At 48.8% G+C, this 22582-nt stretch overlaps 22 non-coding genes and 1 pseudogene across 22 annotated transcripts; 3 read left to right on the top strand and 20 right to left on the bottom strand.

Moving 5' to 3' along the window:
• The first annotated feature begins 602 nt into the window (after positions 1 to 602).
• Positions 603 to 766, top strand: LOC134992192 (U1 spliceosomal RNA). The gene has a single exon (XR_010196379.1). It is a non-coding gene; the product is annotated as a U1 spliceosomal RNA (small nuclear RNA).
• Positions 767 to 918: 152 nt separating this feature from the next.
• On the top strand, positions 919 to 1081 carry LOC134992501 (U1 spliceosomal RNA). Its single transcript, XR_010196660.1, has one exon. It is a non-coding gene; the product is annotated as a U1 spliceosomal RNA (small nuclear RNA).
• A 655-nt stretch (positions 1082 to 1736) lies between these two features.
• Positions 1737 to 1899, top strand: LOC134992255 (U1 spliceosomal RNA). Its single transcript, XR_010196439.1, has one exon. It is a non-coding gene; the product is annotated as a U1 spliceosomal RNA (small nuclear RNA).
• A 9318-nt stretch (positions 1900 to 11217) lies between these two features.
• LOC134992386 (U1 spliceosomal RNA) lies at positions 11218 to 11380 on the bottom strand. The gene has a single exon (XR_010196559.1). It is a non-coding gene; the product is annotated as a U1 spliceosomal RNA (small nuclear RNA).
• Positions 11381 to 11532: 152 nt separating this feature from the next.
• Positions 11533 to 11696, bottom strand: LOC134992122 (U1 spliceosomal RNA). The gene has a single exon (XR_010196313.1). It is a non-coding gene; the product is annotated as a U1 spliceosomal RNA (small nuclear RNA).
• A 674-nt stretch (positions 11697 to 12370) lies between these two features.
• LOC134992385 (U1 spliceosomal RNA) lies at positions 12371 to 12533 on the bottom strand. The gene has a single exon (XR_010196558.1). It is a non-coding gene; the product is annotated as a U1 spliceosomal RNA (small nuclear RNA).
• Positions 12534 to 12685: 152 nt separating this feature from the next.
• Positions 12686 to 12849, bottom strand: LOC134992238 (U1 spliceosomal RNA). The gene has a single exon (XR_010196423.1). It is a non-coding gene; the product is annotated as a U1 spliceosomal RNA (small nuclear RNA).
• A 694-nt stretch (positions 12850 to 13543) lies between these two features.
• LOC134991922 (U1 spliceosomal RNA) lies at positions 13544 to 13684 on the bottom strand (annotated as a pseudogene).
• A 152-nt stretch (positions 13685 to 13836) lies between these two features.
• LOC134992290 (U1 spliceosomal RNA) lies at positions 13837 to 14000 on the bottom strand. Its single transcript, XR_010196472.1, has one exon. It is a non-coding gene; the product is annotated as a U1 spliceosomal RNA (small nuclear RNA).
• A 674-nt stretch (positions 14001 to 14674) lies between these two features.
• LOC134992415 (U1 spliceosomal RNA) lies at positions 14675 to 14837 on the bottom strand. Its single transcript, XR_010196587.1, has one exon. It is a non-coding gene; the product is annotated as a U1 spliceosomal RNA (small nuclear RNA).
• Positions 14838 to 14989: 152 nt separating this feature from the next.
• Positions 14990 to 15153, bottom strand: LOC134992195 (U1 spliceosomal RNA). Its single transcript, XR_010196382.1, has one exon. It is a non-coding gene; the product is annotated as a U1 spliceosomal RNA (small nuclear RNA).
• A 674-nt stretch (positions 15154 to 15827) lies between these two features.
• On the bottom strand, positions 15828 to 15990 carry LOC134992384 (U1 spliceosomal RNA). Its single transcript, XR_010196557.1, has one exon. It is a non-coding gene; the product is annotated as a U1 spliceosomal RNA (small nuclear RNA).
• A 152-nt stretch (positions 15991 to 16142) lies between these two features.
• Positions 16143 to 16306, bottom strand: LOC134992297 (U1 spliceosomal RNA). Its single transcript, XR_010196478.1, has one exon. It is a non-coding gene; the product is annotated as a U1 spliceosomal RNA (small nuclear RNA).
• A 674-nt stretch (positions 16307 to 16980) lies between these two features.
• Positions 16981 to 17143, bottom strand: LOC134992412 (U1 spliceosomal RNA). Its single transcript, XR_010196585.1, has one exon. It is a non-coding gene; the product is annotated as a U1 spliceosomal RNA (small nuclear RNA).
• A 152-nt stretch (positions 17144 to 17295) lies between these two features.
• On the bottom strand, positions 17296 to 17459 carry LOC134992194 (U1 spliceosomal RNA). Its single transcript, XR_010196381.1, has one exon. It is a non-coding gene; the product is annotated as a U1 spliceosomal RNA (small nuclear RNA).
• A 674-nt stretch (positions 17460 to 18133) lies between these two features.
• On the bottom strand, positions 18134 to 18296 carry LOC134992383 (U1 spliceosomal RNA). Its single transcript, XR_010196556.1, has one exon. It is a non-coding gene; the product is annotated as a U1 spliceosomal RNA (small nuclear RNA).
• Positions 18297 to 18448: 152 nt separating this feature from the next.
• Positions 18449 to 18612, bottom strand: LOC134992295 (U1 spliceosomal RNA). The gene has a single exon (XR_010196476.1). It is a non-coding gene; the product is annotated as a U1 spliceosomal RNA (small nuclear RNA).
• A 674-nt stretch (positions 18613 to 19286) lies between these two features.
• On the bottom strand, positions 19287 to 19449 carry LOC134992460 (U1 spliceosomal RNA). Its single transcript, XR_010196622.1, has one exon. It is a non-coding gene; the product is annotated as a U1 spliceosomal RNA (small nuclear RNA).
• A 152-nt stretch (positions 19450 to 19601) lies between these two features.
• On the bottom strand, positions 19602 to 19765 carry LOC134992311 (U1 spliceosomal RNA). Its single transcript, XR_010196491.1, has one exon. It is a non-coding gene; the product is annotated as a U1 spliceosomal RNA (small nuclear RNA).
• A 674-nt stretch (positions 19766 to 20439) lies between these two features.
• On the bottom strand, positions 20440 to 20602 carry LOC134992382 (U1 spliceosomal RNA). The gene has a single exon (XR_010196555.1). It is a non-coding gene; the product is annotated as a U1 spliceosomal RNA (small nuclear RNA).
• A 152-nt stretch (positions 20603 to 20754) lies between these two features.
• LOC134992278 (U1 spliceosomal RNA) lies at positions 20755 to 20918 on the bottom strand. Its single transcript, XR_010196460.1, has one exon. It is a non-coding gene; the product is annotated as a U1 spliceosomal RNA (small nuclear RNA).
• A 674-nt stretch (positions 20919 to 21592) lies between these two features.
• LOC134992459 (U1 spliceosomal RNA) lies at positions 21593 to 21755 on the bottom strand. The gene has a single exon (XR_010196621.1). It is a non-coding gene; the product is annotated as a U1 spliceosomal RNA (small nuclear RNA).
• A 152-nt stretch (positions 21756 to 21907) lies between these two features.
• Positions 21908 to 22071, bottom strand: LOC134992329 (U1 spliceosomal RNA). The gene has a single exon (XR_010196508.1). It is a non-coding gene; the product is annotated as a U1 spliceosomal RNA (small nuclear RNA).
• Positions 22072 to 22582: the final 511 nt, after the last annotated feature.

Below are 22582 nucleotides of genomic sequence, written 5' to 3'. Positions count from 1 at the left end.
AGCTAACCCTTGTGCACTATCCTGACTTCTCCTCCTGTCTGCTTACTTTGTGCCTTCCAATGCACAATGCAAACTACAGGTAGTGCTGCAGGGCCCACACCCTTTTACTTGCCTTACGGAGCAGCTCTGGAGCTGTTTCAGTGCCAAGCTGCTGTAAGAAATAAGCTTGAATGCTTCAGAGGCTGGGGCATTGTCAACATGAGCCCCACACCAAAGGAGGGTGGAGGTGTTTAATGCGAACTAGGGGTCATCCAAGCGCCGCAAAAGGCCGCCATACCCTGCACGCCCCTTTTCTCTTTTCATATGCAGATGAGGATTGAAGCCAACTTTGACCCACTGCTTGGATGACATCACCATATGCAAATCCATCTGCTGCAGGCCTTCCCCCCGGAATGCTTGCACTAGTTGTTGCATTTGGTTTGTTGTTTGGGGGTGCTTCAGTATTAGGCAGCCTTCTGCCCTCCCATGTTCATCTGAAAATATGTGTTCTCCCTGCAGTTGTTGTCCCCAGATGAGAGTTCCCTTGTGCTGCCTCAGTTGAATCTCCTTTACTTGACAGAGATGTGCCTGAGCAGCGGCCCTCCCCAGCCCTATCCCAAATCATACTTATTTTGCATAGGAGATACCATGGTCATGAAGATTGTTCTCCCAGGGTGAGGTTCATTCATTGCATTTTGGGTATGCTGACCCCTGTGATTTCCCCAAATGTGGGTAACTCGACTGCATTATTTGTGGTAGTGGGGGACTGTGTTTGTGTTTTCCTCTGGTCAGCTCTGGTAAAAGTCAGATTTCTTTGTTTCAGATCTTCCTCTAGCCTTGTTCTTCTTTCGAGAGTTCCCTTGTGCTTCCTCAGTTGGATCTCCTTCAGTTGACAGGGCGGTGCCCGAGCAGCGACCCTCCCCAGCTCAAGCCCAACTCCTACTTACCTGCCAGGTGAGATACTATGATCATGAAGGTGCTTCTTCCAGGGCAAGGCTTACCCATTGCACTCTGGGTGTGCTGCCCCTGCGATTTCCCCAAATGTGGGAAACTTGACTGCATAATTTGTGTTTCCCCTGGTCGGCTCTCGTATAATTCAGATCTCTTTGTCTCAGGTCTCTCTCCAGCCTAGTTTGCTGTCTGTTTCCACTTCTTTTTTCTTGAGCCCCTCCCTTTTATACCCTTGTGCACTATCCTGACTTCTCCTCCTGTCTGCTTACTTTGTGCCTTCCAATGCACAATGCAAACTACACACCCTTTTACTTGCCTTACAGAGCAGCTCTGGAGCTGTTACAGTGCCAAGCTGCTGTAAGAAATCAGCTTGAATGCTTCAGGGGCTGGGGCATTGTCAACATGAGCCCCACACCGAAGGAGGGTGGGGGTGTTTAATGCGAACTAAGGGTCATCCAAGCGCCGCAAAAGGCCGCCATGCCCTGCATGCCCCTTTTCTCTTTTCATATGCAGATGAGGGTTCCAGCCAACTTTGGCCCACTGCTTGGATGACATCACCGTATGCAAATCCGTCTTCTGCAGAACTTCCCCCAGGAATGCTTGTACTAGTTGTTGCATTTGGTTTGTTGTTTGGGGGTGCTTCAGTATTAGGCAGCCTTCTGCCCTCCCATGTTCATCTGAAAATATGTGTTCTCCCTGCAGTTGTTGTCCCCAGATGAGAGTTCCCTTGTGCTGCCTCAGTTGAATCTCCTATACTTGACAGAGATGTGCCTGAGCAGCGGCCCTCCCCAGCCCTATCCCAAATCATACTTATTTTGCATAGGCGATACCATGGTCATGAAGATTGTTCTCCCAGGGTGAGGTTCATTCATTGCATTCTGGGTATGCTGACCCCTGTGATTTCCAAAATGTGGGAAACTCGACTGCATTATTTGTGGTAGTGGGGGACTGTGTTTGTGCTTTCCTCTGGTCAGCTCTGGTAAAAGTCAGATTTCTTTGTCTCAGATCTTCCTCTAGCCTTGTTCTTCTTTCGAGAGTTCCCTTGTGCTGCCTCAGTTGGATCTCCTTCACTTCACAGGGGGTGCCCGAGCAGCAATCCTCCACAGCTCTGGCCCAACTCCTACTTACCTGCCAGATGAGATACTATGATCTTCACTGTTAGGGCAATCAGGATGTGGAATTCCCTGCCAGGGAAGGTGGTAATGGCGGACTCTGTAATTGGATTTAAAAAAGGAATGGATACATTTCTGAATGAAAAAGCTATCCAAGTTTATAATACTTAAAATATCAACATGGTTAATCCGGGGGTAACATGAGTTGTAGTAGCTAACTAGTCATAATACATTATTAAGCAAGTATGTAGAATCATCACAACTTAAAACAGGTTGAACACGATGGGCAATTTGCCTCTATTCAACCTCAAAAACTATGTTACTATATGTTACTATATTACTATGTTACTGTAGTATACAGAACACCACAATGCAATGAGCAGTGATAGTGAGCACTGATGAGGATACTAGAACTGACACTGAGCAGCAAGATGCAGCACTGGACTATTAGTAATGTACTGTAGTATGCTGAGCACAACAATGCAGCACAAGACAATGAGCAGTGATACTGAGCACTGATGAGGATACTACTGAGAACTGACACTGAGCAGGAGAGACACACTACTAGTATTACTGAGCAGCAATAAGTATCCACTGATACTGAGCACTGATATTGAGATTTCCACTGAGAGAACATAGCCACGTCCTCTCCGCTCTCTCTTCAATGCACGAGTAAAAATGGCGGCAACGCGCAGCTCTTTATATGGAATCCGAATCTCGCGAGAATCCGACAGCGGGATGATGACATTTTCCCTTGTTCATAGAATTTGGGAGTCATTTTGATCCCAAAGTATTATTAACCTCAATAACCATAATTTCCACTCATTTTCAGTCTATTCTTAACACCTTACACCTCACAATATTATTTTTAGTCCTAAAATTTGCACCGAGGTCGCTGGATGACTAAGCTCAGCGACCCAAGTGGCCGACACAAACACCTGGCCCATCTAGGAGTGGCACTGCAGTGTCACGCAGGATAGCCCTTCCAAAAAACACTCCCCAAACAGCACATGACGCAAAGAAAAAAAGAGGCGCAATGAGGTAGCTGTGTGACTAAGCTCAGCGACCCAAGTGGCCGACACAAACACCTGGCCCATCTAGGAGTGGCACTGCAGTGTCACGCAGGATGGCCCTTCCAAAAACACTCCCCAAACAGCACATGACGCAAAGAAAAAAAGAGGCGCAATGAGGTAGCTGTGTGACTAAGCTCAGCGACCCAAGTGGCCGACACAAACACCTGGCCCATCTAGGAGTGGCACTGCAGTGTCACGCAGGATGGCCCTTCCAAAAAAAACTCCCCAAACAGCACATGACGCAAAGAAAAAAAGAGGCGCAATGAGGTAGCTGTGTGACTAAGCTCAGCGACCCAAGTGGCCGACACAAACACCTGGCCCATCTAGGAGTGTCACTGCAGTGTCACGCAGGATGGCCCTTCCAAAAAACACTCCCCAAACAGCACATGACGCAAAGAAAAAAAGAGGCGCAATGAGGTAGCTGTGTGACTAAGCTCAGCGACCCAAGTGGCCGACACAAACACCTGGCCCATCTAGGAGTGGCACTGCAGTGTCACGCAGGATGGCCCTTCCAAAAACACTCCCCAAACAGCACATGACGCAAAGAAAAATGAAAGAAAAAAGAGGTGCAAGATGGAATTGTCCTTGGGCACTCCCACCCACCCTTATGTTGTATAAACAGGACATGCACACTTTAACCAACCCATCATTTCAGTGACAGGGTCTGCCACACGACTGTGACTGAAATGACGGGTTGGTTTGGACCCCCACCAAAAAAGAAGCAATTAATCTCTCCTTGCACAAACTGGCTCTACAGAGGCAAGATGTCCACCTCATCATCATCCTCCGATTCATCACCGTGTACATCCCCCTCCTCACAGATTATCAATTCGTCCCCACTGGAATCTACCATCTCAGCTCCCTGTGTACTTTGTGGAGGCAATTGCTGCTGGTCAATGTCTCCACGGAGCAATTGATTATAATTCATTTTAATGAACATCATCTTCTCCACATTTTCTGGAAGTAACCTCGTACGCCGATTGCTGACAAGGTGAGCGGCGGCACTAAACACTCTTTCGGAGTACTACTTGTGGGAGGGCAACTTAGGTAGAATAAAGCCAGTTTGTGCAAGGGCCTCCAAATTGCCTCTTTTTCCTGCCAGTATACGTACGGACTGTCTGACGTGCCTACTTGGATGCGGTCACTCATATAATCCTCCACCATTCTTTCAATGGTGAGAGAATCATATGCAGTGACAGTAGACGTCATGTCCGTAATCGTTGGCAGGTCCTTCAGTCCGGACCAGATGTCAGCATCAGCAGTCGCTCCAGACTGCCCTGCATCACCGCCAGCGGGTGGGCTCGGAATTCTGAGCCTTTTCCTCGCACCCCCAATTGCGGGAGAATGTGAAGGAGGAGCTGTTGACCGATCAAGTTCCACTTGACTTGATAATTTTCTCACCAGCAGGTCTTTGAACCCCTGCAGACTTGTGTCTGCCGGAAAGAGAGATACAACGTAGGTTTTAAATCTAGGATCGAGCACGGTGGCCAAAATGTAGTGCTCTGATTTCAACAGATTGACCACCCGTGAATCCTGGTTAAGCGAATGAAGGGCTCCATCCACAAGTCCCACATGCCTAGCGGAATCGCTCTGTCTTAGCTCCTCCTTCAATGTCTCCAGCTTCTTCTGCAAAAGCCTGATGACGGGAATGACCTGACTCAGGCTGGCAGTGTCTGAACTGACTTCACGTGTGGCAAGTTCAAAAGGTTGCAGAACCTTGCACAACGTTGAAATCATTCTCCACTGCGCTTGAGACAGGTGCATTCCACCTCCTATATCGTGGTCAGATGTATAGGCTTGAATGGCCTTTTGCTGCTCCTCCATCCTCTGAAGCATATAGAGGGTTGAATTCCACCTCGTTACCACTTCTTGCTTCAGATGATGGCAGGGCAGGTTCAGGCGTTTTTGGTGTTGCTCCAGTCTTCTGTACGTGGTGCCTGTACGCCGAAAGTGTCCCGCAATTCTTCTGGCCACCGACAGCATCTCTTGCACACCCCTGTCGTTTTTTAAATAATTCTGCACCACCAAATTCAAGGTATGTGCAAAACATGGGACGTGCTGGAATTTGCCCAGATATAATGCACGCACAATATTGCTGGCGTTGTCCGATGCCACAAATCCACAGGAGAGTCCAATTGGGGTAAGCCATTCTGCGATGATCTTCCTCAGTTGCCGTAAGAGGTTTTCAGCTGTGTGCGTATTCTGGAAAGCGGTGATACAAAGCGTAGCCTGCCTAGGAAAGAGTTGGCGTTTGCGAGATGCTGCTACTGGTGCCGCCGCTGCTGTTCTTGCGGCGGGAGTCAATACATCTACCCAGTGGGCTGTCACAGTCATATAGTCCTGAGTCTGCCCTGCCCCATTTGTCCACATGTCCGTGGTTAAGTGGACATTGGGTACAACTGCATTTTTTAGGACACTGGTGAGTCTTTTTCTGAGGTCTGTGTACATTTTCGGTATCGCCTGCCTAGAGAAATGGAACCTAGATGGTATTTGGTACCGGGGACACAGTACCTCAATCAAGTCTATAGTTGGCTCTGAAGTAATGATGGATACCGGAACCACGTTTCTCACCGCCCAGGATGCCAAGGCCTCAGTTATCCGCTTTGCAGCAGGATGACTGCTGTGATATTTCATCTTCCTTGCAAAGGACTGTTGGACAGTCAATTGCTTGGTGGAAGTAGTAAAAGTGGTCTTACGACTTCCCCTCTGGGATGACCATCGACTCCCAGCAGCAACAACAGCAGCGCCAGCAGCAGTAGGCGTTACACTCAAGGATGCATCGGAGGAATCCCAGGCAGGAGAGAACTCGTCAGAATTGCCAGTGACATGGCCTGCAGGACTATTGGCATTCCTGGGGAAGGAGGAAATTGACACTGAGGGAGTTGGTGGGGTGGTTTGCGTGAGCTTGGTTACAAGAGGAAGGGATTTACTGGTCAGTGGACTGCTTCCGCTGTCGCCCAAAGTTTTTGAACTTGTCACTGACTTATGATGAATGCGCTGCAGGTGACGTATAAGGGAGGATGTTCCGAGGTGGTTAACGTCCTTACCCCTACTTATTACAGCTTGACAAAGGCAACACACGGCTTGACACCTGTTGTTCGCATTTCTGTTGAAATACTTCCACACCGAAGAGCAGTTTTTTTTGGTATTTTCACCAGGCAAGTCAATGGCCATATTCCTCCCACGGACAACAGGTGTCTCCCCGGGTGCCTGACTTAAACAAACCACCTCACCTCCCCAGCGCCAGCAACACCCATATCCTCCTCATCCTGGTGTACTTCAACACTGACATCTTCAATCTGACTATCAGGAACTGGACTGCGGGTGCTCCTTCCAGCACTTGCAGGGGGTGTGCAAATGGTGGAAGGTGCATGCTCTTCACGTCCAGTGTTGGGAAGGTCAGGCATCGCAACCGACACAATTGGACTCTCCTTGTGGATTTGTGATTTTGAAGAACGCACAGTTCTTTGCTGTGCTTTTGCCAGCTTAAGTCTTTTCATTTTTCTAGCGAGAGGCTGAGTGCTTCCATCCTCATGTGAAGCTGAACCACTAGCCATGAACATAGGCCAGGGCCTCAGCCGTTCCTTGCCACTCCGTGTGGTAAATGGCATATTGGCAAGTTTACGCTTCTCCTCCGACGATTTTTATTTAGATTTTTGAGTCCTTTTTTTTACTGATCTTTTGTGTTTTGAATTTTACATGCTCTGTACTATGACATTGGGCATCGGCCTCGGCAGACGACGTTGATGGAATTTCATCGTCTCGGCCATGACTAGTGGCAGCAGCTTCAGCACGAGGTGGAAGTGGATCTTGATCTTTCCCTATTTTTGGAACCTCAACATTTTTGTTCTCCATATTTTAATAGGCACAACTAAAAGGCACCTCAGGTAAACAATGGAGATGGATGGATACTAGTATACTTATGGATGACGAGTGACTGACGACACAGAGGTAGCTACAGCCGTGGACTACCGTACTGCGTCTGCTAGTATAGAGATGATAATTAATGATATAAAAAAAAAATATATATAACTACTGTAGGTATATATTATATAATGACGGACCTGGTGGACACTGTCAGCAGACTGCTAAACTACTAGTATGATGAAGATAGAAAAAAAAACCCCACCACAGGTAGGTAGGTATACAATTATGGACGAGCACTGACGACACAGAGATAGCCACAGCCGTGGCCTACCGTACTGCGTCTGCTAGTATAGAGATGATAATTAATGATATAAAAAAAAATATATATAACTACTGTAGGTATATATAATGTAATGACGGACCTGGTGGACACTGTCAGCAGACTGCTAAACTACTAGTATGAAGAAGATAGAAAAAAAACTTCACCACAGGTAGGTATACAATTATGGACGAGTGACGACACAGAGGTAGGTACAGCCGTGGACTACCGTACTGCGTCTGCTAGTATAGATAATATACTAAATATATTACTACTGTAGGTATATAATATAATGACGGACCTGGTGGACACTGTCAGCAGACTCCTAAACTACTAGTATGAAGTAGATAGAAAAAAAAACCCACCACAGGTAGGTAGGTATACAATTATGGACGAGCACTGACGACACAGAGATAGCCACAGCCGTGGCCTACCGTACTGCGTCTGCTAGCATAGATAATATACTAAATATATTACTACTGTAGGTATATAATATAATGACGGACCTGGTGGACACTGTCAGCAGACTGCTAAACTACTAGTATGAAGAAGATAGAAAAAAAAACCCCACCACAGGTAGGTATACAATTATGGACGAGTGACGACACAGAGGTAGGTACAGCCGTGGACTACAGTACTGCGTCTGCTAGTATAGATAATATACTAAATATATTACTACTGTAGGTATATAATATAATGACGGACCTGGTGGACACTGTCAGCAGACTCCTAAACTACTAGTATGAAGAAGATAGAAAAAAAACCCCCACCACAGTTAGGTATACAATTATGGACGAGTGACGACACAGAGGTAGGTACAGCCGTGGACTACCGTACTGCGTCTGCTAGTATAGATAATATACTAAATATATTACTACTGTAGGTATATAATATAATGACGGACCTGGTGGACACTGTCAGCAGACTCCTAAACTACTAGTATGAAGAAGATAGAAAAAAAACACCCCACCACAGGTAGGTATACAATTATGGACGAGCACTGACGACACAGAGATAGCCACAGCCGTGGACTACCGTACTGCGTCTGCTAGTATAGATAATATAATAAATATATTACTACTGTAGGTATATAATATAATGATGGACCTGGTGGACACTGTCAGCAGACTCCTAAACTACTAGTATGAAGAAGATAGAAAAAAAAAACCCACCACAGGTAGGTAGGTATACAATTATGGACGAGCACTGACGACACAGAGATAGCCACAGCCGTGGACTACCGTACTGCGTCTGCTAATATAGAGATGATAAAGATGATAGAGATGAAAAAAAAATATAACACTACTGCAGGTAAATATTTATATAATATAATGTATGACCGACCTGCTGGACACTGTCAGCAGAATGCGTTTATAGAATAAAAAAAAAAAACACCACAGGAGTGTTTAACTTTTTCAGGCAGACAATATACTGGTGGTCACACTGGCAGCAAAAGTGTGCACTGTACTCCTGCTATAACTGCTCCCCAGTCTCCCCCACAATTAAGCTGTGTGAGCAGTGAGCACTCAGCACAGTCAGATATACATAGATGATATATCATGCAGCACACTGAGGCTGAGCACATATATGGTATGTGTATCGTTTTTTTTCAGGCAGAGAACGGATTATAAATAATAAAACTGGTGGTCACTATCAGCAAAACTCTGCACTACTGAGTACTCCTGACAAGTTCAACTGCTCCCCAAATTAGTAGTAAATCAAATGTCACTCGTCTCTATCTTCTAATCTAAACGGAGAGGACGCCAGCCACGTCCTCTCCCTATCAATCTCAATGCACGTGTGAAAATGGCGGCGACGCGCGGCTCCTTATATAGAATCCGAGTCTCGTGAGAATCCGACAGCGGGATGATGACGTTCGGGCGCGCTCGGGATAACCGAGCAAGGCGGGAGGATCCGAGTCTGCTCGGACCCGTGCAAAAAAGGGTGAAGTTCGGGCGGGTTCGGATTCCGAGGAACCGAACCCGCTCATCTCTAATGGCCACCCAGCATGACGCCTCCCTTCTTGACCATGCTGTAATTGCAGTCGCACTGCAGTTCAGCGTGATCATAAAGAATGGTGTAGCCTCCTGCTGGTGCAGACTGTATGTGCGCGCAGGAAGCCGCCACCATTTTTGTGATCACAGCGGCTGAATGTGATGTAATACAGCCGCTGTGACCACGCCCCCTGTGTCTCCTCCATTGCAGACCCCATTTTGAAGCCTTGCCCCCGCACCGCTCCATCCCTGACTTGGAAATGGAGTGTTGCTGACCCCCCTCTCCCCCCCTGCCCCGATTGACAGGCAGAGGCGATCGCATTCTCTGCGGGGTGCCGCAGAAAATGCAGGCACATGCGTATGCTCTTAGCAATTTTTGCAGTTGGATCGCTTATTGTGATTGCAATCCAACCTGAATCAGGCCCTATTACCTATCACAATGCGCTGCGGGCAGTACAAAATTGGTTTAATATAGGAGAAAAACCCCCAGACCTGTGCTCCTTAACTGTACCTGGTGGCTAGTGGAGCGGCTGCCCAGTAATCAGTGTCCACGCCAGTGCGCACACGGTCCACCCCCTACGGCCACGCTCCCCTTCATCAGCGGCCTCGTGATCCGGAAGGGCGGTGTGTGTGTGACTGACCTTAGGATGAAACCGGAGCCTCCGCTGCAGTGACCCAGCAACCAGGGCACGGGAGTATACAGCGCCGCTGGGAGTGATGAAGCTGCAGTAAAGATGTCTATTAGACCTAGCCTGCTGCAGCCCTTGTAGATTCTCATAAAACAAGTTCTTCTTTTCTTGTCAAAATTAATAGCTAAGAATAGGCTGCCTGAGGCAGGCCCCTGTTAAGTGGCCTGCTACTGAAGGCACCAACTACAAACTGAGCTCCCTGTTCATGGAAGCGGGGTTATAGAGGAGAATGCACTGAGCTTCTTGGGAACAGTCAAAAGCTTTGAGCCGGTTGGTGCCTCAGATCAAGATCCTACTCTACACCCCAATGTGAATCCTTGTGGAGTCCAGTGTACCCCACAGAAGAAATTAATGTGTCACACCCATTGGCAGCAACCTTAGAATAGCTGCTGACGGGCACAATTGAGAAAGGAAGGGGGGGGGGACATTTGAATCCAACACATAAATGCAATTCAAATATGTAATTTGTACCTTCCTATTTTAAAATATAATGGATGAACCTCACCCTGTGAGAACAATCTTCATGATCAAGAGATCTCATATGCAAAATAAGTATGAGTTGGGATAGGGCTGGGGAGGGTGGCTGCTCGGGCAGCCCCTCCCCCGTCAAGTTAAGGAGATTCAACTGAGGAAGCACAAGGGAACTTTCGTCTGGGGACAACAACTGCAGGGAGACCACATCTTTTCAGATGAACATGGGAGGGCGGAAGGCTGCCTAATACTGAAGCACCATCAAATATCAAACCATATGCAACAACTAGTACAAGCATTCCTGGGGGAAGGTCTGCAGAAGACGGATTTGCATACGGTGATGTCATCCAACAGTGGGCCAAAGTTGGCTGGAACCCTCATCTGCATATGAAAAGAGAAAAGGGGCATGCAGGGCATGGCGGCCTTTTGCGGTGCTTGGATGACCCTTAGTTCGCATTAAACACCCCCACCCTCCTTTTGTGTGGGGCTCATGTTGGCTCTGCCCCAGCCCCTGAAGCATTCAAGCTGATTTCTTGCAGCAGCTGGGCACTGTAACAGCTCCAGAGCTGCTCTGTAAGGCAACTAAAAGGGTGTGGGCCCTGCAGCACTACCTGTAGTTCGCATTGTGCGTTTGAAGGCACAAAGTAAGCAGACAGGAGGATAAGTCAGGATAGTGCGCAAGGGCATAGAAGGGAGCGGCTCAAGAAAAGAGAAGTGGAAACAGACAGCAAACTAGGCTGGAGAGAGACCTGAGACAAAGAGATCTGAATTATACGAGAGCCGACCAGGGGAAACACAAATTATGCAGTCAAGTTTCCCACATTTGGGGAAATCGCAGGGGCAGCACACCCAGAGTGCAATGGGTGAGCCTTGCCCTGGGAGAAGCACCTTCATGATCATAGTATCTCACCTGGCAGGTAAGTAGGAGTTGGGCTAGAGCTGGGGAGGGTCGCTGCTCGGGTACCCCCCTGTAAAGTGAAGGAGATCCAACTGAGGCAGCACAAGGGAACTCTCGAAAGAAGAACAAGGCTAGAGGAAAATCTGAGACAAAGAAATCTGACTTTTACCAGAGCTGACCAGAGGAAAGCACAAACACAGTCCCCCACTACCAAAAATAATGCAGTCAAGTTTCCCACATTTGGGGAAATCACAGGGGTCAGCATACCCAAAATGCAATGAATGAACCTCACCCTGGGAGAACAATCTTCATGACCATGGTATCTCCTATGCAAAATAAGTATGATTTGGAATAGGGCTGGGGAGGGCCGCTGCTCAGGCACATCTCTGTCAAGTAAAGGAGATTCAACTGAGGCAGCACAAGGGAACTCTCATCTGGGGACAACAACTGCAGGGAGAACACATATTTTCAGATGAACATGGGAGGGCAGAAGGCTGCCTAATACTGAAGCACCCCCAAACAACAAACCAAATGCAACAACTAGTGCAAGCATTCCTGGGGGAAGTTCTGCAGAAGACGGATTTGCATACGGTGATGTCATCCAAGCAGTGGGTCAAAGTTGGCTTCAACCCTCATCTGCATATGAAAAGAGAAAAGGGGCGTGCAGGGCTTGGCGGCCTTTTGCGGTGCTTGGATGACCCCTAGTTCGCATTAAACTCCTCCACCCTCCTTTGGTGTGGGGCTCATGTTGGCCATGCCCCATCCCCTGAAGCATTCAAGCTGATTTCTTGCAGCAGCTGGGCACTGTAACAGCTCCAGAGCTGCTCTGTAAGGCAAGTAAAAGGGTGTGGGCCCTGCAGCACTACCTGTAGTTTGCATTGTGCATTGGAAGGCACAAAGTAAGCAGACGGGAGGAGAAGTCAGGATAGTGCACAAGGGTATAGAAGGGAGCGGCTAAAGAAAAGAGAAGTGGAAACAGACAGCAAACTAGGCTGGAGAGAGACCTGAGACAAAGAGATCTGAATTATACGAGAGCCGACCAGGGGAAACACAAATTATGCAGTCAAGTTTCCCACATTTGGGGAAATCGCAGGGGCAGCACACCCAGAGTGCAATGGGTGAGCCTTGCCCTGGGAGAAGCACCTTCATGATCATAGTATCTCACCTGGCAGGTAAGTAGGAGTTGGGCTAGAGCTGGGGAGGGTCGCTGCTCGGGCACCCCCCTGTCAAGTGAAGGAGATCCAACTGAGGCAGCACAAGGGAACTCTCGAAAGAAGAACAAGGCTAGAGGAAGATCTGAAACAAAGAAATCTGACTTTTACCAGAGCTGACCAGAGGAAAACACAAACACAGTCCCCCACTACCACAAATAAAGCAGTCGAGTTTCCCACATTTGGGGAAATCACAGGGGTCAGCATACCCAGAATGCAATGAATGAACCTCACCCTGGGAGAATAATCTTCATGACCATGGTATCTCCTATGCAAAATAAGTATGATTTGGGATAGAGCTGGGGAGGGCCGCTGCTCAGGCACATCTCTGTCAAGTAAAGGAGATTCAACTGAGGCAGCACAAGGGAACTCTCATCTGGGGATAACAACTGCAGGGAGAACACATATTTTCAGATGAACATGGAGGGCAGAAGGCTGCCTAATACTGAAGCACCCCCAAACAACAAACCAAATGCAACAACTAGTGCAAGCATTCCTGGGGGAAGGCCTGCCGCAGATGGATTTGCATATGGTGATGTCATCCAAGCAGTGGGTCAAAGTTGGCTTCAACCCTCGTCTGCATATGAAAAGAGAAAAGGGGCGTGCAGGGCATGGTGGCCTTTTGCGGCGCTTGGCTGACCCCTAGTTTGCATTAAACACCTCCACCCTCCTTCGGTGTGGGGCTCATGTTGGCTATGCCCCAGCCCCTGAAGCATTCAAGCTGATTTCTTGCAGCAGCTGGGCACTGTAACAGCTCCAGAGCTGCTCTGTAAGGCAAGTAAAAGGGTGTGGGCCCTGCAGCACTACCTGTAGTTTGCATTGTGCATTGGAAGGCACAAAGTAAGCAGACGGGAGGAGAAGTCAGGATAGTGCACAAGGGTATAGATGGGAGGGGCTCAAGAAAAAAGAAGTGGAAACAGACAGCAAACTAGGCTGGAGAGAGACCTGAGACAAAGAGATCTAAATTATACGAGAGCCGACCAGGGGAAACACAAATTATGCAGTCAAGTTTCCCACATTTCGGGAAATCGCAGGGGCAGCACACCCAGAGTGCAATGGTGGGCCTTGCCCTGGGAGAAGCACCTTCATGATCATAGTATCTCACCTGGCAGGTAAGTAGGAGTTGGGCTAGAGCTGGGGAGGGTCGCTGCTCGGGCACCCCCCTGTCAAGTGAAGGAGATCCAACTGAGGCAGCACAAGGGAACTCTCGAAAGAAGAACAAGGCTAGAGGAAGATCTGAAACAAAGAAATCTGACTTTTACCAGAGCTGACCAGAGGAAAACACAAACACAGTCCCCCACTACCACAAATAAAGCAGTCGCGTTTCCCACATTTGGGGAAATCACAGAGGTCAGCATACCCAGAATGCAATGAATGAACCTCACCCTGGGAGAACAATCTTCATGACCATGGTATCTCCTATGCAAAATAAGTATGATTTGGAATAGGGCTGGGGAGGGCCACTGCTCATGCACATCTCTGTCAAGTAAAGGAGATTCAACTGAGGCAGCACAAGGGAACTCTCATCTGGGGACAACAACTGCAGGGAGAACACATATTTTCAGATGAACATGGGAGGGCAGAAGGCTGCCTAATACTGAAGCACCCCCAAACAACAAACCAAATGCAACAACTAGTACAAGCATTCCTGGGGGAAGTTCTGCAGAAGACGGATTTGCATATGGTGATGTCATCCAAGCAGTGGGTCAAAGTTGGCTTCAACCCTCGTCTGCATATGAAAAGAGAAAAGGGGCGTGCAGGGCATGGCGGCCTTTTGCGGCGCTTGGATGACCCCTAGTTCGCATTAAACACCTCCACCCTCCTTCGGTGTGGGGCTCATGTTGGCTATGCCCCAGCCCCTGAAGCATTCAAGCTGATTTCTTGCAGCAGCTGGGCACTGTAACAGCTCCAGAGCTGCTCTGTTAGGCAAGTAAAAGGGTGTGGGCCCTGCAGCACTACCTGTAGTTCGCATTGTGCGTTGGAAGGCACAAAGTTAGCAGAGAGGAGGAGAAGTCAGGATAGTGCGCAAGGGCATAGAAGGGAGCGGCTCAAGAAAAGAGAAGTGGAAACAGACAGCAAACTAGGCTGGAGAGAGACCTGAGACAAAGAGATCTGAATTATACGAGAGCCGACCAGGGGAAACACAAATTATGCAGTCAAGTTTCCCACATTTGGGGAAATCGCAGGAGCAGCACACCCAGAGTGCAATGGGTGAGCCTTGCCCTGGGAGAAGCACCTTCATGATCATAGTATCTCACCTGGCAGGTAAGTAGGATTTGGGCTAGAGCTGGGGAGGGTCGCTGCTCGGGTACCCCCCTGTCAAGTGAAGGAGATCCAACTGAGGCAGCACAAGGGAACTCTCGAAAGAAGAACAAGGCTAGAGTAAAATATGAGACAAAGAAATCTGACTTTTACCAGAGCTGACCAGAGGAAAGCACAAACACAGTCCCCCACTACCACAAATAATGCAGTCAAGTTTCCCACATTTGGGGAAATCACAGGGGTCAGCATACCCAAAATGCAATGAATGAACCTCACCCTGAGAGAACAATCTTCATGACCATGGTATCTCCTATGCAAAATAAGTATGATTTGGAACAGGGCTGGGGAGGGCCGCTGCTCATGCACATCTCTGTCAAGTAAAGGAGATTCAACTGAGGCAGCACAAGGGAACTCTCATCTGGGGACAACAACTGCAGGGAGAACACATATTTTTAGATGAACATGGGAGGGCAGAAGGCTGCCTAATACTGAAGCACCCCCAAACAACAAACCAAATGCAACAACTAGTGCAAGCATTCCTGGGGGAAGTTCTGCAGAAGACGGATTTGCATACGGTGATGTCATCCAAGCAGTTGGTCAAAGTTGGCTTCAACCCTCATCTGCATATGAAAAGAGAAAAGGGGCGTGCAGGGCATGGCGGCCTTTTGCGGTGCTTGGATGACCCCTAGTTCGCATTAAACACCTCCACCCTCCTTTGGTGTGGGGCTCATGTTGGCCATGCCCCATCCCCTGAAGCATTCAAGCAGATTTCTTGCAGCAGCTGGGCACTGTAACAGCTCCAGAGCTGCTCTGTAAGGCAAGTAAAAGGGTGTGGGCCCTGCAGCACTACCTGTAGTTTGCATTGTACATTGGAAGGCACAAAGTAAGCAGACGGGAGGAGAAGTCAGGATAGTGCACAAGGGTATAGAAGGGAGCGGCTGAAGAAAAGAGAAGTGGAAACAGACAGCAAACTAGGCTGTAGAGAGATCTGAGACAAAGAGATCTGAATTATACGAGAGCCGACCAGGGGAAACACAAATTATGCAGTCAAGTTTCCCACATTTGGGGAAATCGCAGGGGCAGCACACCCAGAGTGCAATGGGTGAGCCTTGCCCTGGGAGAAGCACCTTCATGATCATAGTATCTCACCTGGCAGGTAAGTAGGAGTTGGGCTAGAGCTGGGGAGGGTCGCTGCTCGGGCACCCCCCTGTTAAGAGAAGGAGATCCAACTGAGGCAGCACAAGGGAACTCTCAAAAGAAGAACAAGGCTAGAGGAAGATCTGAAACAAAGAAATCTGACTTTTACCAGAGCTGACCAGAAGAAAACACAAACACAGTCCCCCACCACCACAAATAAAGCAGTCGAGTTTCCCACATTTGGGGAAATCACAGGGGTCAGCATACCCAGAATGCAATGAATGAACCTCACCCTGGGAGAATAATCTTCATGACCATGGTATCTCCTATGCAAAATAAGTATGATTTGGGATAGAGCTGGGGAGGGCCGCTGCTCAGGCACATCTCTGTCAAGTTAAGGAGATTCAACTGAGGCAGCACAAGGGAACTCTCATCTGGGAACAACAACTGCAGGGAGAACACATATTTTCAGATGAACATGGGAGGGCAGAAGGCTGCCTAATACTGAAGCACCCCCAAACAACAAACCAAATGCAACAACTAGTGCAAGCATTCCTGGGGGAAGGCCTGCCGCAGATGGATTTGCATATGGTGATGTCATCCAAGCAGTGGGTCAAAGTTGGCTTCAACCCTCGTCTGCATATGAAAACAGAAAAGGGGCGTGCAGGGCATGGTGGCCTTTTGCGGCGCTTGACTGACCCCTAGTTTGCATTAAACACCTCCACCCTCCTTCGGTGTGGGGCTCATGTTGGCTATGCCCCAGCCCCTGAAGCATTCAAGCTGATTTCTTGCAGCAGCTGGGCACTGTAACAGCTCCAGAGCTGCTCTGTAAGGCAAGTAAAAGGGTGTGGGCCCTGCAGCACTACCTGTAGTTCGCATTGTGCGTTGGAAGGCACAAAGTTAGCAGAGAGGAGGAGAAGTCAGGATAGTGCGCACGGGCATAGAAGGGAGCGGCTCAAGAAAAGAGAAGTGGAAACAGACAGCAAACTAGGCTGGAGAGAGACCTGAGACAAAGAGATCTGAATTATACGAGAGCCGACCAGGGGAAACACAAATTATGCAGTCAAGTTTCCCACATTTGGGGAAATCGCAGGAGCAGCACACCCAGAGTGCAATGGGTGAGCCTTGCCCTGGGAGAAGCACCTTCATGATCATAGTATCTCACCTGGCAGGTAAGTAGGATTTGGGCTAGAGCTGGGGAGGGTCGCTGCTCGGGTACCCCCCTGTCAAGTGAAGGAGATCCAACTGAGGCAGCACAAGGGAACTCTCGAAAGAAGAACAAGGCTAGAGTAAAATATGAGACAAAGAAATCTGACTTTTACCAGAGCTGACCAGAGGAAAGCACAAACACAGTCCCCCACTACCACAAATAATGCAGTCAAGTTTCCCACATTTGGGGAAATCACAGGGGTCAGCATACCCAAAATGCAATGAATGAACCTCACCCTGAGAGAACAATCTTCATGACCATGGTATCTCCTATGCAAAATAAGTATGATTTGGAACAGGGCTGGGGAGGGCCGCTGCTCATGCACATCTCTGTCAAGTAAAGGAGATTCAACTGAGGCAGCACAAGGGAACTCTCATCTGGGGACAACAACTGCAGGGAGAACACATATTTTTAGATGAACATGGGAGGGCAGAAGGCTGCCTAATACTGAAGCACCCCCAAACAACAAACCAAATGCAACAACTAGTGCAAGCATTCCTGGGGGAAGTTCTGCAGAAGACGGATTTGCATACGGTGATGTCATCCAAGCAGTTGGTCAAAGTTGGCTTCAACCCTCATCTGCATATGAAAAGAGAAAAGGGGCGTGCAGGGCATGGCGGCCTTTTGCGGTGCTTGGATGACCCCTAGTTCGCATTAAACACCTCCACCCTCCTTTGGTGTGGGGCTCATGTTGGCCATGCCCCATCCCCTGAAGCATTCAAGCAGATTTCTTGCAGCAGCTGGGCACTGTAACAGCTCCAGAGCTGCTCTGTAAGGCAAGTAAAAGGGTGTGGGCCCTGCAGCACTACCTGTAGTTTGCATTGTACATTGGAAGGCACAAAGTAAGCAGACGGGAGGAGAAGTCAGGATAGTGCACAAGGGTATAGAAGGGAGCGGCTGAAGAAAAGAGAAGTGGAAACAGACAGCAAACTAGGCTGTAGAGAGATCTGAGACAAAGAGATCTGAATTATACGAGAGCCGACCAGGGGAAACACAAATTATGCAGTCAAGTTTCCCACATTTGGGGAAATCGCAGGGGCAGCACACCCAGAGTGCAATGGGTGAGCCTTGCCCTGGGAGAAGCACCTTCATGATCATAGTATCTCACCTGGCAGGTAAGTAGGAGTTGGGCTAGAGCTGGGGAGGGTCGCTGCTCGGGCACCCCCCTGTTAAGAGAAGGAGATCCAACTGAGGCAGCACAAGGGAACTCTCAAAAGAAGAACAAGGCTAGAGGAAGATCTGAAACAAAGAAATCTGACTTTTACCAGAGCTGACCAGAAGAAAACACAAACACAGTCCCCCACCACCACAAATAAAGCAGTCGAGTTTCCCACATTTGGGGAAATCACAGGGGTCAGCATACCCAGAATGCAATGAATGAACCTCACCCTGGGAGAATAATCTTCATGACCATGGTATCTCCTATGCAAAATAAGTATGATTTGGGATAGAGCTGGGGAGGGCCGCTGCTCAGGCACATCTCTGTCAAGTTAAGGAGATTCAACTGAGGCAGCACAAGGGAACTCTCATCTGGGAACAACAACTGCAGGGAGAACACATATTTTCAGATGAACATGGGAGGGCAGAAGGCTGCCTAATACTGAAGCACCCCCAAACAACAAACCAAATGCAACAACTAGTGCAAGCATTCCTGGGGGAAGGCCTGCCGCAGATGGATTTGCATATGGTGATGTCATCCAAGCAGTGGGTCAAAGTTGGCTTCAACCCTCGTCTGCATATGAAAACAGAAAAGGGGCGTGCAGGGCATGGTGGCCTTTTGCGGCGCTTGACTGACCCCTAGTTTGCATTAAACACCTCCACCCTCCTTCGGTGTGGGGCTCATGTTGGCTATGCCCCAGCCCCTGAAGCATTCAAGCTGATTTCTTGCAGCAGCTGGGCACTGTAACAGCTCCAGAGCTGCTCTGTAAGGCAAGTAAAAGGGTGTGGGCCCTGCAGCACTACCTGTAGTTTGCATTGTGCATTGGAAGGCACAAAGTAAGCAGACGGGAGGAGAAGTCAGGATAGTGCACAAGGGTATAGAAGGAAGCGGCTGAAGAAAAGAGAAGTGGAAACAGACAGCAAACTAGGCTGGAGAGAGACCTGAGACAAAGAGATCTGAATTATACGAGAGCCGACCAGGGGAAACACAAATTATGCAGTCAAGTTTCCCACATTTGGGGAAATCGCAGGAGCAGCACACCCAGAGTACAATGGGTGAGCCTTGCCCTGGGAGAAGCACCTTCATGATCATAGTATCTCACCTGGCAGGTAAGTAGGAGTTGGTCTAGAGCTGGGGAGGGTTGCTGCTCGGGTACCCCCCTGTAAAGTGAAGGAGATCCAACTGAGGCAGCACAAGGGAACTCTCGAAAGAAGAACAAGGCTAAAGGAAAATCTGAGACAAAGAAATCTGACTTTTACCAGAGCTGACCAGAAGAAATCACAAACACAGCCTCCCACTACCACAAATAATGCAGTCAAGTTTCCCACATTTGGGGAAATCACAGGGGTCAGCATACCCAAAATGCAATGAATGAACCTCACCCTGGGAGAAAAATCTTCATGACCATGGTATCTCCTATGCAAAATAAGTATGATTTGGAATAGGGCTGGGGAGGGCCGCTGCTCATGCACATCTCTATCAAGTAAAGGAGATTCAACTGAGGCAGCACAAGGGAACTCTCATCTGGGGACAACAACTGCAGGGAGAACATATATTTTCAGATGAACATGGGAGGGCAGAAGGCTGCCTAATACTGAAGCACCCCCAAACAACAAACCAAATGCAACAACTAGTGCAAGCATTCCTGGGGGAAGGCCTGCCGCAGATGGATTTGCATATGGTGATGTCATCCAAGCAGTGGGTCAAAGTTGGCTTCAACCCTCGTCTGCATATGAAAAGAGAAAAGGGGCGTGCAGGGCATGGTGGCCTTTTGCGGCGCTTGGCTGACCCCTAGTTTGCATTAAACACCTCCAACCTCCTTTGGTGTGGGGCTCATGTTGGCTATGCCCCAGCCCCTGAAGCATTCAAGCTGATTTCTTGCAGCAGCTGGGCACTGTAACAGCTCCAGAGCTGCTCTGTAAGGCAAGTAAAAGGGTGTGGGCCCTGCAGCACTACCTGTAGTTCGCATTGTGCGTTGGAAGGCACAAAGTAAGCAGACAGGAGGAGAAGTCAGGATAGTGCGCAAGGGCATAGAAGGGAGCGGCTCAAGAAAAGAGAAGTGGAAACAGACAGCAAACTAGGCTGGAGAGAGACCTGAGACAAAGAGATCTGAATTATACGAGAGCCGACCAGGGGAAACACAAATTATGCAGTCAAGTTTCCCACATTTGGGGAAATCGCAGGGGCAGCACACCCAGAGTGCAATGGGTGAGCCTTGCCCTGGGAGAAGCACCTTCATGATCATAGTATCTCACCTGGCAGGTAAGTAGGAGTTGGGCTAGAGCTGGGGAGGGTCTCTGCTCGGGCACCCCCCTGTCAAGTGAAGGAGATCCAACTGAGGCAGCACAAGGGAACTCTCGAAAGAAGAACAAGGCTAGAGGAAGATCTGAAACAAAGAAATCTGACTTTTACCAGAGCTGACCAGAGGAAAACACAAACACAGTCCCCCACTACCACAAATAAAGCAGTCAAGTTTCCCACATTTGGGGAAATCACAGGGGTCAGCATACCCAGAATGCAATGAATGAACCTCACCCTGGGAGAATAATCTTCATGACCATGGTATCTCCTATGCAAAATAAGTATGATTTGGGATAGAGCTGGGGAGGGCCGCTGCTCAGGCACATCTCTGTCAAGTTAAGGAGATTCAACTGAGGCAGCACAAGGGAACTCTCATCTGGGGACAACAACTGCAGGGAGAACACATATTTTCAGATGAACATGGGAGGGCAGAAGGCTGCCTAATACTGAAGCACCCCCAAACAACAAACCAAATGCAACAACTAGTGCAAGCATTCCTGGGGGAAGGCCTGCCGCAGATGGATTTGCATATGGTGATGTCATCCAAGCAGTGGGTCAAAGTTGGCTTCAACCCTCGTCTGCATATGAAAACAGAAAAGGGGCGTGCAGGGCATGGTGGCCTTTTGCGGCGCTTGTCTGACCCCTTGTTTGCATTAAACACCTCCACCCTCCTTCGGTGTGGGGCTCATGTTGGCTATGCCCCAGCCCCTGAAGCATTCAAGCTGATTTCTTGCAGGAGCTGGGCACTGTAACAGCTCCAGAGCTGCTCTGTAAGGCAAGTAAAAGGGTGTGGGCCCTGCAGCACTACCTGTAGTTTGCATTGTGCATTGGAAGGCACAAAGTAAGCAGACGGGAGGAGAAGTCAGGATAGTGCACAAGGGTATAGAAGGGAGCGGCTGAAGAAAAGAGAAGTGGAAACAGACAGCAAACTAGGCTGGAGAGAGACCTGAGACAAAGAGATCTGAATTATACGAGAGCCGACCAGGGGAAACACAAATTATGCAGTCAAGTTTCCCACATTTGGGGAAATCGCAGGAGCAGCACACCCAGAGTACAATGGGTGAGCCTTGCCCTGGGAGAAGCACCTTCATGATCATAGTATCTCACCTGGCAGGTAAGTAGGAGTTGGGCTAGAGCTGGGGAGGGTCGCTGCTCGTGTACCCCCCTGTAAAGTGAAGGAGATCAAACTGAGGCAGCACAAGGGAACTCTCGAAAGAAGAACAAGGCTAAAGGAAAATCTGAGACAAAGAAATCTGACTTTTACCAGAGCTGACCAGAGGAAAGCACAAACACAGTCTCCCACTACCACAAATAATGCAGTCAAGTTTCCCACATTTGGGGAAATCACAGCGGTCAGCATACCCAAAATGCAATGAATGAACCTCACCCTGGGAGAAAAATCTTCATGACCATGGTATCTCCTATGCAAAATAAGTATGATTTGGAATAGGGCTGGGGAGGGCCGCTGCTCATGCACATCTCTGTCAAGTAAAGGAGATTCAACTGAGGCAGCACAAGGGAACTCTCATCTTGGGACAACAACTGCAGGGAGAACATATATTTTCAGATGAACATGGGAGGGCAGAAGGCTGCCTAATACTGAAGCACCCCCAAACAACAAACCAAATGCAACAACTAGTGCAAGCATTCCTGGGGGAAGGCCTGCCACAGATGGATTTGCATATGGTGATGTCATCCAAGCAGTGGGTCAAAGTTGGCTTCAACCCTCGTCTGCATATGAAAATAAAAAAGGGGTGTGCAGGGCATGGCGGCCTTTTGCGGCGCTTGGATGACCCCTAGTTCGCATTAAACACCTCCACCCTCCTTCGGTGTGGGGCTCATGTTGGCTATGCCCCAGCCCCTGAAGCATTCAAGCTGATTTCTTGCAGCAGCTGGGCACTGTAACAGCTCCAGAGCTGCTCTGTAAAGCAAGTAAAAGGGTGTGGGCC

This window comes from Pseudophryne corroboree, unplaced genomic scaffold (assembly GCF_028390025.1).
Source record: "Pseudophryne corroboree isolate aPseCor3 unplaced genomic scaffold, aPseCor3.hap2 scaffold_121, whole genome shotgun sequence".
NCBI lineage: Eukaryota > Metazoa > Chordata > Amphibia > Anura > Myobatrachidae > Pseudophryne > Pseudophryne corroboree.
This window is presented reverse-complemented; position numbering and strand designations above follow the sequence as displayed.